The sequence below is a fragment of the Mustela nivalis genome (genome assembly GCF_964662115.1).
Source record: "Mustela nivalis genome assembly, chromosome: 8".
In the NCBI taxonomy this organism is placed as follows: Eukaryota; Metazoa; Chordata; class Mammalia; order Carnivora; family Mustelidae; genus Mustela; species Mustela nivalis.
Window position 1 is genome coordinate 83,792,162 of NC_139027.1, and position 16,030 is coordinate 83,808,191.

General features: G+C 38.3%; 1 long non-coding RNA gene across 1 annotated transcript; it reads left to right on the forward strand.

Annotated features, from left to right (window-relative positions):
* The first annotated feature begins 529 nt into the window (after positions 1-529).
* Positions 530-1,801, forward strand: LOC309872036. The gene is made up of 2 exons (XR_014315630.1): positions 530-982; positions 1,547-1,801. It is a non-coding gene; the product is annotated as an uncharacterized lncRNA (long non-coding RNA).
* Positions 1,802-16,030: the final 14,229 nt, after the last annotated feature.

The window sequence follows — 16,030 nt, forward strand, 5'->3', positions numbered from 1 at the left end:
ATAAAAAGTGGTAGGAGTTAACTTTTAAAGAGATTTACTGATAACAGTTTTCTTTCCCTCAAAAAATGCCAGTCCCCTTCCTGAAGCAAAACTGAGTCATCTCACAAGAAGCCATGCCAAGAGATGATTCTAAATATACTGAGTAATCCAAAAGAGTATTTGTATCTGGCACCGGAATGCACTTTGTCAGAGCAGTGTTGCTAAAGGCAGTCAAATTTGTGCTCCCTCCCTGAAGATCATGACGCAGCAGATCCTGCCAGAACCCTGCTATATTGGGGCAGTGGGCGTGGGGGGAAAATCAAGGACACTGATACTGTACATAGGCCCTTGGTTTGTAATTCATCAAGACTTGAGTCCAGAGATTTTCAAACTTGCACATCATCAAGATCACCTGGAGGGCTTGTTAAAACGTGGACCACTGACCCCCACTCCCCCACTACGCATGTCCCCCTCCCTTCTGATCTCGGGGGTGGGGCCAGAGAATTTGCAGAGCCAACAAGTTCCCAAGGCGTGCTGCTGCCAGTGGTTCTGGTTCGAAACACACTTGGAGAACCACTGCTGTAGCCCTGGTTTCAGGAATTGGGAAACTTCGTCTTAATCCTGATGGTAAAGTGGAGAGCCTTCCTGTCTTCTCTAGAGATATCTGCTGCAGGCTGGTGAGCACATGGACCGAAAGCCAAAGAGCACCAAAGAAAATCATCCACAACTGAACAGAGGAGGGCAACCTTTCTAGCCACAAGAATGCTGTCCCCACTCGCTAGAACTTACAGATGGCTCAGCTCTGCCCAAGTCCTCAAGATGCGCTCTTTCAAGAAAGAGAAGGAAAACGATGTTTCGTCAGACTTCGTGATTATACAAACCAATGGAGCAGACTTCATTCTCGCTTTCAGGGAAGAGCTAACTTCACCGGCCTGCAGACAGAGAAAGGGCAAGTGGGGCGGGCCCGTGGCTCACCAGAGCAAAGCCTGTCATTTGTGTGCAGGTAAAGTAAGGACTTGGGAGCACACACGCTGCGAAACAGGGACAGTGTTGGAAGAAAGGGGGGAAGGAAGGAAGGGAGGGAGGGAGGAGGTGAGGGAGAAAGAAGAAGAGGAAGGAGGGGAGGAAGGAGAGGAGGAAGGAAAGGAAGAAGGAAGAGAGGAAGGAGAGGAGGACCGAGAGGAGGGAAGGAGGGAGGAAGAAGGGGGAAGGAAGGGAGGGAGGGAGCGAGGGGGAGGAAGGGAGGAGGAGGGGAAGTAGAGGAGGGAGGAAGGAGGTGAGGGAGGAAGAAGAAGAGGAGGGAGGAGAGGAAGGAGGGGAGGGAGGAAGGAGAGGAGGAAGAAGGAAGGGAGGGAGGAAGAAGGGGAGGAAGGAAGGAAGGAAGGGGGGAGGGAGGAGGAAGGGAGGAAAGAAAGGATGAAAGGAAGAATGAGAAGTTCAGCAAGCAGAATTGAGGGAGGCGGGGCTCCGGGGAAGCGTCACTCGGAAACAGCCTCACACACGACTTATGGGGCAGGAGGCGGCTGCAGCGGGTCTGAAGGCGATTCCATCTCCCACAATTCCGCAGGGCACTTGGTGCAGAACAAAGGTTCGGTTCTCTCCCTGAAGAGCACCAGGGAAGCCGTCCGCAACCGAGCCCCAGCACGCGGGGACAACAGGTTGCTTTCCAAGAAAAAGACTTTATTAACATTCAAAGAAAAAAAATAAGAAGCGGAGATGATTTAGAAAGCATTATGCACTGACTGAACAAACACTGCTAAAGACATTTCAGCCAACCGTGTGTTTAAAAAGTAATAAATAGCTATTGTGCTTACTTCATAAACTTGTCAGACTGTCTTCATTGTATTTTCCTGAACAAACTGAATTTCTGTACTGCTCATCCCCAGCCAGTTAATAAATACATCACCCTAAAAAGTGCTGTGGTATTAAATTTACAGCAGATAAAATATGGATGAAGTTACTGGGCCTCAGGTACGTCAAGTGTGATTTAATATCTCGCACTCCTCCCGTGAGGAGTAAAAGATTGCCTGGCTGCTTCAGCCGCCGGAGAGCGACCCTTGCCCCTGAGTAACAACCACTCAGCAAATAGCGCCAAATGAAGACGGAGAATAACATATAGATTTGCCATAAGAAAAAATTGATCTAAATCCACACATCAAATCTGCTGATCAGAGCTCTGGAGAAACGCCTCCGAATCTTTCACAGGCAATTGGGAAAACTTTGGGCAGAAAGGAGACCTGCCGGAGAGCATGGGGCTGTTTGCGGTTCCGTTTGGCCCTTGGGCCCCTGTTTACTATAACTAGAATTTGCCTTTTAGAGCACTGGAGTGAGATCTCCTTAGAAGAAAATGCTCTTTGACTTGATGTCTTGGTGGGAAGTAGTTTCCTCTCTCTGTAAGTACTGGAGGCTCCTGGAATGTCCCGGTGATGGGGAGAATCTTCTAAAGGGAGGTGTGCTTCCCCAGGGAAATGTCCCCACAATCTGATTTAATTTATATCTTTTTTAAAAGTTCTGTATCCGTGATTAAAAAAAAAAGTCTCCAAGGAAAACATTTGTTAGCACAAAAAATAAACTCCTGTGATTAACATTTTGCCATCCAAAAAGGCTGGTGACTGAGAGAGTTCTCTGCACTTCAAAGGTAGGAGAGAAATGAGTTTTAAAACAAGAGTCAAAAAGAAGCAAATTGCTGCTGAGCTATTTTTATTTCAAATGTATAAAAGTAGAGTTGGTGACGGCCGTGTATAAGGCTTCAAAGTGAGGATTGCCAAGGGTCTTCCTCTAAAGTCTGCTGTGAAAAAATAAACTTTCACAATTAAAGCAGCTTTTTTTCCTTTCACCACAGAAGTGAGGGAAGTGGCCCAGTGTCCCAGGGGCTCCTGGCATCATCGCTCTTCCCAGGGAACAGTGTGCCTTTGTGAATTTAAAAAAAAATAAAATAAAAAATTTTTTAAAAGTCTCTCTAGCTCAGGGCCTTTGCAAATAAAAGCTTTTGTTACCCTCCCCCAAAATGTGACTGCTCCCAATTTTGAAGGGTTTCTTGTTTGTTTGTTTGTTTTTCACTAGGCACTTTTGTGCTCAATTGGTAGTTGGTTTTACTGAGCCAGAGCAGGGGTGGGGATGAAGCTGTTTATTTCAAGTTTCTTCAATGGTGACTAGTGAGGCATTGGCACTGATGGATGAGTTTGTACAAAAGCTATGATTCTTATATGTGAACTAGGGGAAAGATTCCAAAACAGGTGATAGAGGGGGTTGAAGGGGTAGGGTTTGAGGGGTGTGTGTGTCTGTGTGTATATGCAAGCACACCTTTCCCATGGGATCTCTCCTGTTAGAAATGAAAAGTCCCTTTAAAGGAGATTGGGGGTGCAGAGGGCCACTGGTGGCTCAGTGGATTAAGCAGACGACTCTTGATTCTGGCTCAGGTCATAATCTCAGGGTCCTGGAATTGAGCCCCAGTTCAGCTCCCTGCTCAGCAGGGAGTCTACTTAAGATTCTCTCCCTCTCCCTCTAACCATCTTTTCTCTCTTTCTCGCTCTCTCTCTCTCAATAAATAAATCTTTTTTTTTTTTTTTTAATTTCTTAAGGGCAAAAAAAAAAATTTCTTAAGGGAGCCTGGATAGCTCAGTAGGTTAGAACTCTGCCTTCGACTCAGGTTATGATCTCAGGGTGCTGGGATCAAGCCCTCATTGGGCTCTCTGCTCGGCAGGGAGCCTGCTTCTCCCTCTCTCTCTGCCTGCCTCTCTGCCTACTTGTGATCTCTATCAAATAAATAAATAAAAATCTTTAAAATTATAAAAAATAAACTTTCTTAAAAAAGAGATTAGCCAGACCGACCTTGCACACCCCCTCCCAAGATTGTCCCAGACCTCGCTCAAACACCTGTCTCTGCACCTTCCCGAACCAGAGTGTTTCCTATTCTGATTGGCCAAAGCAGGGTCACATCTCTTGAACAACAGATGTGCCTACTGTGGGGGCTCTATGGCCCTCCCGCTTCCTTGGGATCTGCTACTCCAGGAGGAACTTAGGACCAGTCCCATTGTCTGCTGGGAAAGGATGTCCCCAAGGGATTCACACTCACCTTACCCCATGATGGCACCAAGATCCATGGAGGAAAAGGTTAAGGAAATCTCTTGAGTTAAGAACCTCTCATTTCCATTTAGTACGTGTTGAAACGATCTGCATAGGCGCAGCATTGACTTGGGTTCTGAACCATATTTGCAAAACTCTCTTTTGGGGACATAAACTTGACCAACTGGAAATGATCCCACCATAATTCATTAGCATTTCAAAACAACCAGTAAGTGGCCATTTATTTTCCAATTTTTTAAAAAGCTAACGATACCATTAATTACCCCTTTTTATGAATCCTGGTAATGGCTGCTTACTTGCAGTAAATGAATATTACACTACCAGTCATGCAGCAGTTCCGCGTATCACAGCATTTTCACTTTCAGCAGATCACAGCGCAGACCTCCACAATTCTTGCACAAAAAAGCAGACGAAGAGTGTCACTCCAAATCTCGCAACTCCTGGTGCTTCGAATCCCCGGAGCCACTTTCTTTCTTTGTTTTCTGCCCTCCACTCTGCTAAGACACTTCTGTAGTGCCAAGTGGACGTCAGTGCATAACTAAAAAGAGATGGGCTTAGCGTTCACCTCTCCACTCCAAACTCTTATTAACACCCTAGTGTTCGTGCCAATTTAAATTGCAACCCATGGTTTAGTTAATGTTTTTTTACTCAAAATAAAACCCAGGTCATGTTCACCTGAATTTTTTTTTATAGTCTTCACATTTTAGAAAAGTTTTAGATTCTTCCTGCTGTTTATTTGTGTATGTGGGGAATTGGGGGGGGCTGGGGTTTTTTAAAGATTTTATTTATTAATTTATTTATAGAGGGACAGAGTGCATGCAGGGGGTGTGGGAGAGGGAGGGACAGAGGGAGAGAGAGAAAATCTCAGGCAGACTCCTTGCTGAGTGTGGAGCTGCACATGGGGCTCGATCCCACCACCCTGAGATCATGACCTGAGCCAAAAGCTCGAGTTGGTCGCTTAACCACCCCAGACATCCATGTGTCCCACTGGTATTTTTTTAAATATTGTCTTTAAATTTGTTTTCTTTATTCAACAAACATCAATTGAAAATATTTGAAAACTACAAACCATGGCTTTTGAGCCACATGGATTAGAATTTATAGTCCCTAAAACAATGATAAAGGACAAAATGTCATTCAGAATTGCTTTTGATGATATGACAAAAAATAAATTTGCTTGAAATGTTATACAAAGAAAAAAAGGACGGGGAGATAAAGGTCATTATTATCTATAAAGGATCTAGATTGTTTACTTTTCTCCCTTAGGAAATCTTATAGATGAAATTGGAGCAAAGGAAATACATTTTTAGAGTGCTTACTGTATGTTCTATATATACAGACATACACACACACACACACACACACACACACACACACACCATTATCTCCTCCCTCAAAAGGTTGTACTAATTAATACTCTTCACATCCATTGAGGAGAAAATGTCCACCTTCCTAAAGCTGGAAAAGGCTGATCATTCCCATTTATTCCACAAACCTGTCATACATTGTATCTTGCTTTTATTTGCATTCATTGATCTCTTCAGTTTGAAATGTTTCCTGTGTATTTTTCTCTGATGAGTTTTTCATGACCATGTCTCATTGGTCTATTGGGATGTTCGTTTATTTTTCTTATTGCTATTGAAACATTCATATATATTAAGAGGTCTAATCTTTACTGTTTCATAAGGATATTCTTCAATTTTGTTATTTGCCATCTTTTTTTTTTAATTTATTTGTCTTTGTTAGTTGGCTGTTGTGTTATAGAAAAAGGATGGGTGTTGCTTAGCTTTCATTTATTACAATATTGTAAAATGTATCCAATATCCCTTCATACCTCCAAGTTCAATGCTCAGAGAAGCTTTCCCACTCACCCAGAAGTATATATATTCATCTCCACTTTCTTTTTTTCCTGTGTTCCACCAAGTCTGACTCTGGCTGTGCTAGTGTCCTACTGCCTTCCCCGTTAGAGCATAGTGTTAGAGCATTCTTTTCTCATTTCTATTTTCAAAATTCTCCTAACCTTCTAGAGCGTCTAGCCTTCCTAGTGGATTATTTAAAACAATGTTACATTCTGAATTCTCATGGTGGTTTTATTGAAATTTTTATTAAATTCATTTCTTTTAACATTGGAAAATGTTAATCTTTTTATCATTACTGAGTCTTCCCACCCAAGAACACTGCGGTCTTTTTTATTCATGCAAGCCTTTTTCATCATGTCATTCTGTAGAATTTTAGTTTCTCATATAACACAAGTCTTCCCAAGCACATTGCTAGAGATAAGATGTTTGCATTTTTCAAACTTTTTGGAATTCTAGGAGAACATTTTCACATTTTATTTTTATTTTCTTACCAGATACTTTCTTACTTTTCCTGATGGTTGTTGGGTTTTTATTTTGTAAGTCTATACTCACGTCATCTATAAATAATCATTTTATTCCTTCTTCCTCAATATTTACATGCTAAATTTTGATTTCTTGTCTAATGACATTTGCTGATTCTTTCTGAAAAATAAATAGCAATGGCGATGGTGGGTAACTTTGCCCTCTCCCTCATTTAAAGAAATACTTTTCACTACACCCCAGAACATGAGGCTGTTTTTTGGGTTGTGATATTCTACGTCCATTTTGCTACAAGTTGTTATAATCAAGAACAGATGTTGAATTTTGCATTCATTACACAACAATTCATTGGCCCATATAAGATGTTTCTTCTTTTTCCATAGATAAAATGAATTATGCCAATACATTTGGAGATAGTCTTAAAATCCTCAAATAAACCTTAATTGGTCAAGGTAGATAACATTTTAAAATACTGCTAAATTCACTCTAAGAATTCATTCATTTATTTAAGGATTTTTGTATTTATGCTTAAACATAATATGGATTTATAGTTTTCTCTTTTTTGGTCCAATTTCTGGCACAATGTCATAGCAAGGTTATGCTACCTTGATGAATAGAATTAATAAAAGCTCCTTCATTTCTATTCTATATAACAGTCAACGTAAACTGGGAAACAATTATTCCTTGAAGTTTGAAAGGGAACCCTTGGGGCCTTGAGCTAGCTTTTGCTATTTTTTTCCCTCACAGTTATTGATCGATTCAATAATTCTAGCTCTTATTGAATATTTTTTTATAATTTGCACCCAACAAAAACACCTACTTTGTACAGAATATAAAATATATTAGTATAAAGTTGTACACGTATTCTCTTGCCGTTCTTTAATCTCCTTATGGCTCATTATGTATTATTTATTCCAAAGAGCCAGTTATTAAGTTCATTTTACAATTCTGTTTTCTTATTCACTGAGTTTTTTCCCCAGCTTATTTGCAAAATTCTTATCATTTATTTATTTACACATTTGCATTTCTGTATTTACATAAAGGCATAGGAAACTGTGGATTTTCATCTGAGAACAGCTTTGACCGTGTCTTGGAAGAACAGATATGTAATAATGCTACCATAATTATTTGAAGGTATTATATACTCCATTCAGTTTTTTTCCTCTGAAGTCCAGCGAACAATAGTTTTTACAGTATTATTTTTAATTACAAATTTTATTGCATTGTGAGAGAAAATCAGCTATACTATTATGTTTTTAAAATTAATTTCTAATTTTTACTTATTTTGGTTTTTCTTCATTTACATTTTATACTCCTTTTATAGACTCTTTGTATGGAAAAGGTAGAAAAATGGGTATATCAAAATCCCCCTCTACTCTTGTATTTTCTCCATTGCTCTTTTAATTGTTAGTAATTTTTTCTTTATGTATTTCAGTAGTGTCTTATTTTGGACACTAAGGTCAAGGGGTTAAAAGAAACTTCCCATTACAAAATAATTGCAAGCCCTGGGGATGTCATGTACAGTGATGGGTGACTATAGTTAGAACTTTTTATTGCATATTTGAAAGTTGTCAAGAAAGTAGACTGAAGTCTTCATCACTCATGCACGCGTGCGCAAGTGCACACACACACACAGAACTATAGTTACATATGGAGAGCAATACTATACCTATCATGGTGGTCATTTTGCAATACACAAAAATATCAAATTATTATGTTGGTCATCTGAAATAATATAAAGTATATCAATTATGCCTCAACTGAAACAAAAAAGACAAAGAAGAGCCACATGCTAGTGAAAATTCCAGATGATTATCTTCTGTGATTCTGATAGACTGAGGGAGAAAAATTCATGATTAATTCTTCTGTCCATTAGCAGCTGAATAGATTTCTAAGTATTCAGGGAATATTCAGAGCTTTTCTTTTGCCCTGAAGCTACTAACTTAGCTATGGAAGAAACCAAATTTTAAAACTTTGTTTTTTAAAAACTTTTTTTTCAAATTTTATTTTATTTTATTTTTCAGTGTTCCAGGATTCATTGTTTATGCACCACACCCCGTGCTCCATGCAATACGTGCCCTCCTTAATAAAAATCATAATCTCAATAATCCTTGCAGCATATATACTCTCCTCCCAGTGCTCTTCTGGGCATAACATCCCAGTATGTAACCCTGGATATGCATCTGGTGAAGAAATACTGGGAGGTACAAGGTAAAGCCTGGCCCGATCTTGTTGACAATATCTCTAACATTGGGATTATCGTTGAACATGGCTCTGCCTGTCAACTTACATCCTTTCTCCCTGTGTTTCCATGGTCTATGAGTGGGCCATTAGGAAATCCGAGCGGGAGACAGACGATGAGAGACTGTGGACTCTGAGTGACAAACTGAGCGTTTGGGAGGGGAGGTTGGGGGAGCCTGGAGGTGAGTATTAAGGAGGGCACGTATTGCATGGAGCACTGGGTGAGGTGCATAAACAATGAATCTTGGAACACTGAAAAATAAAATTTGAAAAAAAAAAGAAGTTTTAAAATTTGGTTTCTTCCTTAGCTAAGTTAGGAGAAATTTATCTCAAAGATTCACAAATTATGGACCCTTAGTTTTCAGGGCTATTCTCACTCTATCCTCCTTTTTTCTCTGATTTTATTTGTATTTTAGTGGGGATGAGGAGAGCAAGCATGACATTTCAGTGAACTTTGCTTATAGTCTGCTTTTGTTATGAACTTAAATTTATAAAAATTACTTTTAATCTTTGGTTGATATCTTGCTATTCTTAACTTAAAACATTATTTTTACCCAATGACTACCTTTGCATAGTATATGGAATCCATATAGTGATCAAAGCTTATGAAAGTCATAAGACTGTGAATCCAACAATTCCAGGCCACCACCCTGACACACTTACCTGCTTTTCAGTCCAGAACAAACTCCTTTAGAGCCTTTTAGCTACATTCAGTGTGTTCTTCTTGGCATTTCTAACCAACAGCTTTCTGCTATGTCTTGATTCAGCATTTTAGATAAATGTCTCAGCTCTCTGCCACTTCCCCTACACTCAGCTTCTACTCCCCCCTCCAACCAAAAAAACAAAAAACAAAACAAAGCAAAAAAGTGAGTTTTCCTCTTTTCATTAAAGCCATGACAGATAGGCTTGTCAAAAATATCTACTACATCATATTTTGTGCTTTTAGTTTTTTAATCCTTTCTTGAAAGTTTTTGAGCCTTCTGCCTTTTTCTATTTGGTCATGATTTTCATTGATTTCTTCCTGTTACAATTTCAGACAAATGTGTCTTATCTTTAGTCATTGAAAATTTAAAATTAAAAATTCATCTCTGTTCTTAAAACCATCCTCTACAAAAATTAACTGAATACTTCACCAGTGGGCTTCCCACAGCCCTCAGCCACAATTTACACATTTTTTTCTGAGACATTTATCTTGATGTATTATGATTTTATTATTCCATCTTTCTTCTTTCAAGCTCTATAACTTCTGTAATCTTCCTATCCTTGAAATTATAATTCTGGCTTATTAATCTGCTTACATGGTATTATGCTCACTACAGGTTTTTTTACAGTATGACTTCCCAATTCGGGAGTTTCAAAATTTATTATATGCTTAATATCTCATTCAACTTTATTATATATCTAAATATTTTTTTCAGAAATGAAACGTAATTGATAAACTTCCTCCTATGTCCCTTTTCTATCTGATAATGTCTTTCTGCTCTGTCCACACATAAGCATGATCTGGTTTATTAACCAGAATTTGGACATCATATCATCTTTTCACCACATTCTACTGACAAAACCCTATTATATTCTGGTATCTAACTTATTAGTGTTTTAAAACTATTTTGCAGGAGCCAGGATGGCTCAGTTGGTTAAGTATCTGACTCTTGATTTTGGCTCGAATCATAGACTCTGGGTCATGAGATTGAGCCCTGCATCAGACCTCACACTCAGTGGCGAGTCTGCTTCTCTGTCTCTCTTTCTGACCTTCCACCACTCTGTCTCTAAAAAAAAAAAAAAAAAAACTTCTTGATCATATTTTACGACTTTCCCTGCTTGAGTGATATCTATATCCTTAAAGTCCCAATTTTTTCAACAGGGTATTTGCTAGTATTGGTGTTTGATTGTTAGCTGACCAGCCTTTTTAATCAAGGCGATTAAAAGATAAGGAAAATGATACACACACAGGTCCTTTAAAACTCCTATGCCTTTTCTAATTATCATTGCTCGATTTTTGCCATTTGATTCGTTTTCAGAGGCCCTGTGTATTATTTCATTTGGGAGAAAATGTCTGCTAAGAAAAAAAATTATATTTATTTTCTAGTGATAACTTTGAAGAGTATTTCTCTTCCAATTCTTTTGCTCCAGTTCATTCTATTTTTTGGCCACTCTTCTTGTACATAAGTGGTTTCCCATTGTCTTGCCTCCATATGCATTATATCTATGGTTTTCATGTGGTTCCTTTCCTCTCTATTGACAGATTTTCCAAATTCATCTTTCATAAGACTGATCAATTTTCTACAATATCAATGTTCTTCGCCCTTCAACATTCTGATACGGCAGGAAATTTTTAAATATTTTTTATCTCAATTAAATCACTTTTTGTTTCAATGTTTTCTTATTCTCTCATCTTCCATTTCTTATTTTGTAGGAACTATCATTTTGAAATTGTCATCATCATCTAAATTCTACCTCCTTTTCTTGGAGGATCTTTCTTTCTTTCCAAAATATTCTCTTCAGCTATCTCTTGCATGTTCAGATTATCTCTTTCTTTAAGATTGAAAAATTTGTTTTTTAACAGTCTAACTATTCATTTGTGTTGTCTTTTTTTTTTTTTCCCTGAAACTCGTTTGGATACCAAATGCATGAGGATTTTTCAGACACCAATATTTGTTGTGTTGTGTTCTACCAACACTTATTTGGTGTTCAACAGTTTTCTTCAATTTGCCACTAATTAACAAGAGTTAATGTAGGTCTCACAGGTTAAAAGCTCAGTCCCACAAGCCAACCCTCACTTCAGATGTTAGATATAAAACAAACATAAAAAGGATCTGAAGTGTGAAAAGAAGGACACAGAATGGCAAGGGATCTTAGGACCAGAGGAAAGACACGACAGTGAGATCCCTGAATTTTCCTTTTGCTTCACATATCCTAAACTTGGAGCTGAAGAGGCTGCCAATATGGAAATCTAATAGATACTGACAAAACCCCAACAAAAACCTCTCGTCTCTAGCCAAACGACCAGGAAAAGTGAAGACTAACAAGGCAGAAAACGTTTGGACAGTAACTACTCTACTCCAGCCCAACATCATAGAAGAAACTGAGTCTCCAACCTTACCCACACTAGCAAATGGTAAGTGGGAACAGGGGTCTACACTTCTACTGTCACACCATCATGAATGACCCAGACCTCCTGCAAGGGTGATACCCAAGGCCCACAGTGACCTGGGACTATAAACTACACCAGCAGATGACAAAGCAAGAACCTGAACATCTACTTTTACCTAGTGGTAATGAGGCACCTCTCCCCTGTTCCACCAAGATGATATTAAAGGTTTAATGAAGCATCAGGAATGATATGATCAGCCAGCAGTAGGAAGTCCTCCCCACAGCAGTGTTTGCAGAGACCACATGGCAAATGGGAACTCCCATCCCTGACCAGCAGTAACAAGGAGGCTACCCAGAGACCAAATGGGAGAGCTGGATTTCTGAGGGTAGCAAGACAGCACTACCTGCTTCCACTTCCCTACCAGAGTAGCGTTAGAGAACACCAGATGAATACCAGAATATTTAAATGAGATCCAGAGTCTCATACCATGACATGACCAGGAAATCTTAAATGAATGAGGAAAAAAAAAAAAAAAAGATGTCAAAAATAAAATAGCAGAGATGTTAGAATTATCTGCAGATGCCTTCACATTAGAACCTTCACGTTAAAATGCTTTGATGAATATGGAAGCATTTGAAACAAAAAACATAGATTATGTCAGCAAGAAGTAGAAGTTAGAAAGAAGAACTAAATGGAAATTTTAGGGTCACCTGGGTGGCTCAGTTGTGTAAGCAACCACCTCTTAACTTCAGTTCAGGTCATGATCTCAGGGTCCTGGGATCAAGTCTTATGCCAGGCTCCAGGCTCAGCAGGGAGTCTTCTTGCTCTCTCTCCCTCTGCCCCATACCCCATTCACAAACACATACTCTCTCTCTCTCTCTCTCTCTCTCTCTCTAATAAATAAATAAATAAATCTTTAAGGGGAAAAAAAAGGAAGAAGAACTAAATGGAAATTTTAGAACTGAAAAATAAAATAATTGAAATAAAAGCCCAGTGAGTGCACTCAAAAGCATAAAGAAAGGGTATAAGCAAAGAAACAGTGAATTAGAAGACAGAATAAGAGAAATCATCCAATCTGGGCAAAGGAGAGAAAATAGACTGTAAGAAAACTAACGAACAACAAACAAAAGCCAGAATACAGAATCTCAAGAATATGAGAGTATCACAAAATATCTAGCATTTTTGTCACCAAGGTTCTGGAAATAAAGGCAAAAGGAGATGGGGCTGAAAAAAACTTTGAAGAAATAACAATAGAAAGCCTTCCAAATTTGCCAAAAATCACACACAGATTCAAGGAGCTAAGTGAACTACAGACAGGATAAATCAAATAAATCTACACTAAGTTAAATCATAATTAAATTTCTGAAAACTAAAGGCAAAGAAAAATTATTGAAATCTGCCAGAGAAAAATGAATCTTCACATTTTTAGGAGAAAAACAATTAAGATGAGAGCAGGTTTTTCCATAGAAATCACAGAGCTCAAAAGGAAATGGTGCAATATATTTTCTTCTGAAAGAAAATGATTGTCCCCTCAGAATTCTAAACCCAACAAAAGCATTCTTCAGGAGTTAAGGGAAAAATAAAAAAACATTTTAGATGAAGGAAAGGTAAGATATTTATCACCAGCCAAACTTCCCTAATAGAATGGCTAAAGGAAGATTCTTTGCAGGGGAGGGGACTTTGGAATGAAGGAACAAAATACAGATAGGTAAAAGTTCCAAAATGTGGGTAAATATAATGGGCATTTCTCCTCTTTGTAAGTTTTCTAAGCAACATTTAAGAATATTACAATATTCAAGAATATTACATGAAAATGGGGAAAGTAAAGGAATGCAAAGGGAGTTAAGACTTCTAGTTCACATGAACTGGTAAAATGATAAAAATCAGTAATCTGTGATAAGTTATGTATGTACAATATAGCACCTAGAGCAATCACTAAAATATGTATATATGCATATACATAGATAGATAGATAGATAGAGATATACTCAGAAACATTATTAAAAAAGGGGAAATCGAAAAAATATTCAAGTGAAGACAGAAAAGGTAACAGAAAAAATAAAACAGATACAAAAAAAGAACACAAAAAAATACAATGTAACATGTAAGACTATGAAACTTTTAGGAAAAATGTAGGAGAAAAATATTCAGGATCTAGGTCTAGGGAAAGTGTTATTGTATGTGACACCCAAAACACAATCTATAAAAGAAAAAACTGATAAACTGGACTTGATCAAAATTTTAAACTTTTGTTTGGAAGAAACTTTTTAAGAGTTTGAAGGATAAAATATAGAGTGGAAGAAAATATTTGCATAAAACTACATACTTCTATAAAACTACTATCTAGAGTGTGTGTGTGTGTGTGTGTGTGTACACATAGAGACATAGAGAGAGCAGGACTCAAAACTCAACAAAGAAAAAAGTTCAATTAGAACATGGACAAATGACACGGGGAAGTATTTTACCAAAGAAGATATTCAGATGGCAGGTAGGCACATTAAAATTACTCAGCATGTGGAGCCTGGATCAGCTCAGGTCATGATCTCATGGTTGTAGGATCGAGCCCTACATTGTGTTCTGCACCCAATATGGAGTTGGCTTGAAAGTCTCTCCCTCTTCCTCTGCCCCTTCCCCTCGTGCTTGCACTTGCTTACTCTCATAAAAATAAATCTTTAAAAAAATTTTTCAACATCCTTTTCCATTAGGGGAGTGAAAAATTAAAATCACAACGAGCTACTACTGCACTTCTATCAAAACAGCTAAAATAAAATAGAGTGAAAACACCAAATTTTGGTAAAGATATAGAGAACTACATTACAGATGCAGTAAATTTTACACAGAATGTAAAATACTACAATCATTCTGGCAAATAGTTCTTCTGTTTCCGTAAATACTGAACAAGAAACTATCCTAAGACCCAGCAGTATTACTTGGGGGCCTTTTTGTGAGAGAAATGAAGACTTAATGTTCACTAAAAAAAAAACAAAAAACAAACAAAAAAAAAAAAACTTGTACAAGATGTTTATGGTGGCTCTGTCCACGATAGCCAATAATTGGAAAGAATCCAAACGTCTTCCAGGAGCAAAACGGTTAACTAAATGGTGGTACCTCCATACCATGGAACACTACTGAGCAGCAAATAGGCACCACAGCCTGGATGAATCTCCAGAAAATGAAACTGAATGAAACAAGCCAATCCCAAAAGACTATGAGCAGCAGCATCCAATGCACATAGCATTCTTTAAATGACAATATATGGAGAAGCAGAAGAGAAATTAGTCCAGAAGTTAAGGAGTGGGTAAGAATGGAAGGGGAGGGGTGTTTTTCTAGAAGAGCAGCAGAAGGAAACATTTCAGTGATGGAAATGTTCTGCATCTTGATGTGCCAATGTCAATATCCCAGTTATAAAATTGTACTGTACATTTCCATGGTACCAGTGGGTGAACCTGAGTAAAGGATATACAATCTCTCTCCATTATTGTTTTTTCTACAACTATCTCAAAATTAAATGTTTAAAAAAAGGCGGGGGGGATGAGACCCAGCTACTTGATCAGCAAGTCAGCTCATGGAGAATATAAAAGGCAAGAATGAAACTCTTCACTAAAAGTCTTAGTTTCCTTTTTTATTGCCTACTTATATGTACCTTTCTTTATATCCAGTGGGTCTTGTCAACTTGGTAGGACTCTAGTCTGAGACTTACTAAATGAAAAATCATCATCTGGGAAGCAGAGCTCAGCCGAATCCTCCAACATGACATTGTTTTTTATCATTAACATTACCAAATAGTCAAGCCTTCATTCATTTTCCATTAAGCTAAATGGAAGAAGGTCTAGGACAGCTTGAGTTGAGCCTACTAAACTACATTAGGACTAATTTTGAAGTCCTAAAGTTAGTTGGCTTTGCATTTACCTGATTTGGAAATGATCTCACCTGATTCTGAAGAATGGGGGAAAGTCCAAGATTTTTACCTGACTTGCAAGTTCACCAGTTAGTTTGCTTTAGCCTCATGGATGCTAGAAGAAGACATGAGACTCCCAGGTCAGTGCAAAAACAAACAAACAAACAAAAACAAAAACAAACAAACAAACAAACAAAAAACAGTTCATTACTCACAACACCAGCAGTAGTATCAACATTTGCACCAATTCCCTAAGCTCCTGTTCCCATAAGGGGACACAAAGAGGATAAGGTGACATCTGTATGCACTGAGGGCTGTGTCAAAGAAGTAAATCCACAGCTTAGAGAACATGAATCTTTTATCCCGGTCACTGAGCTTCCCAGCGCTTTGCTC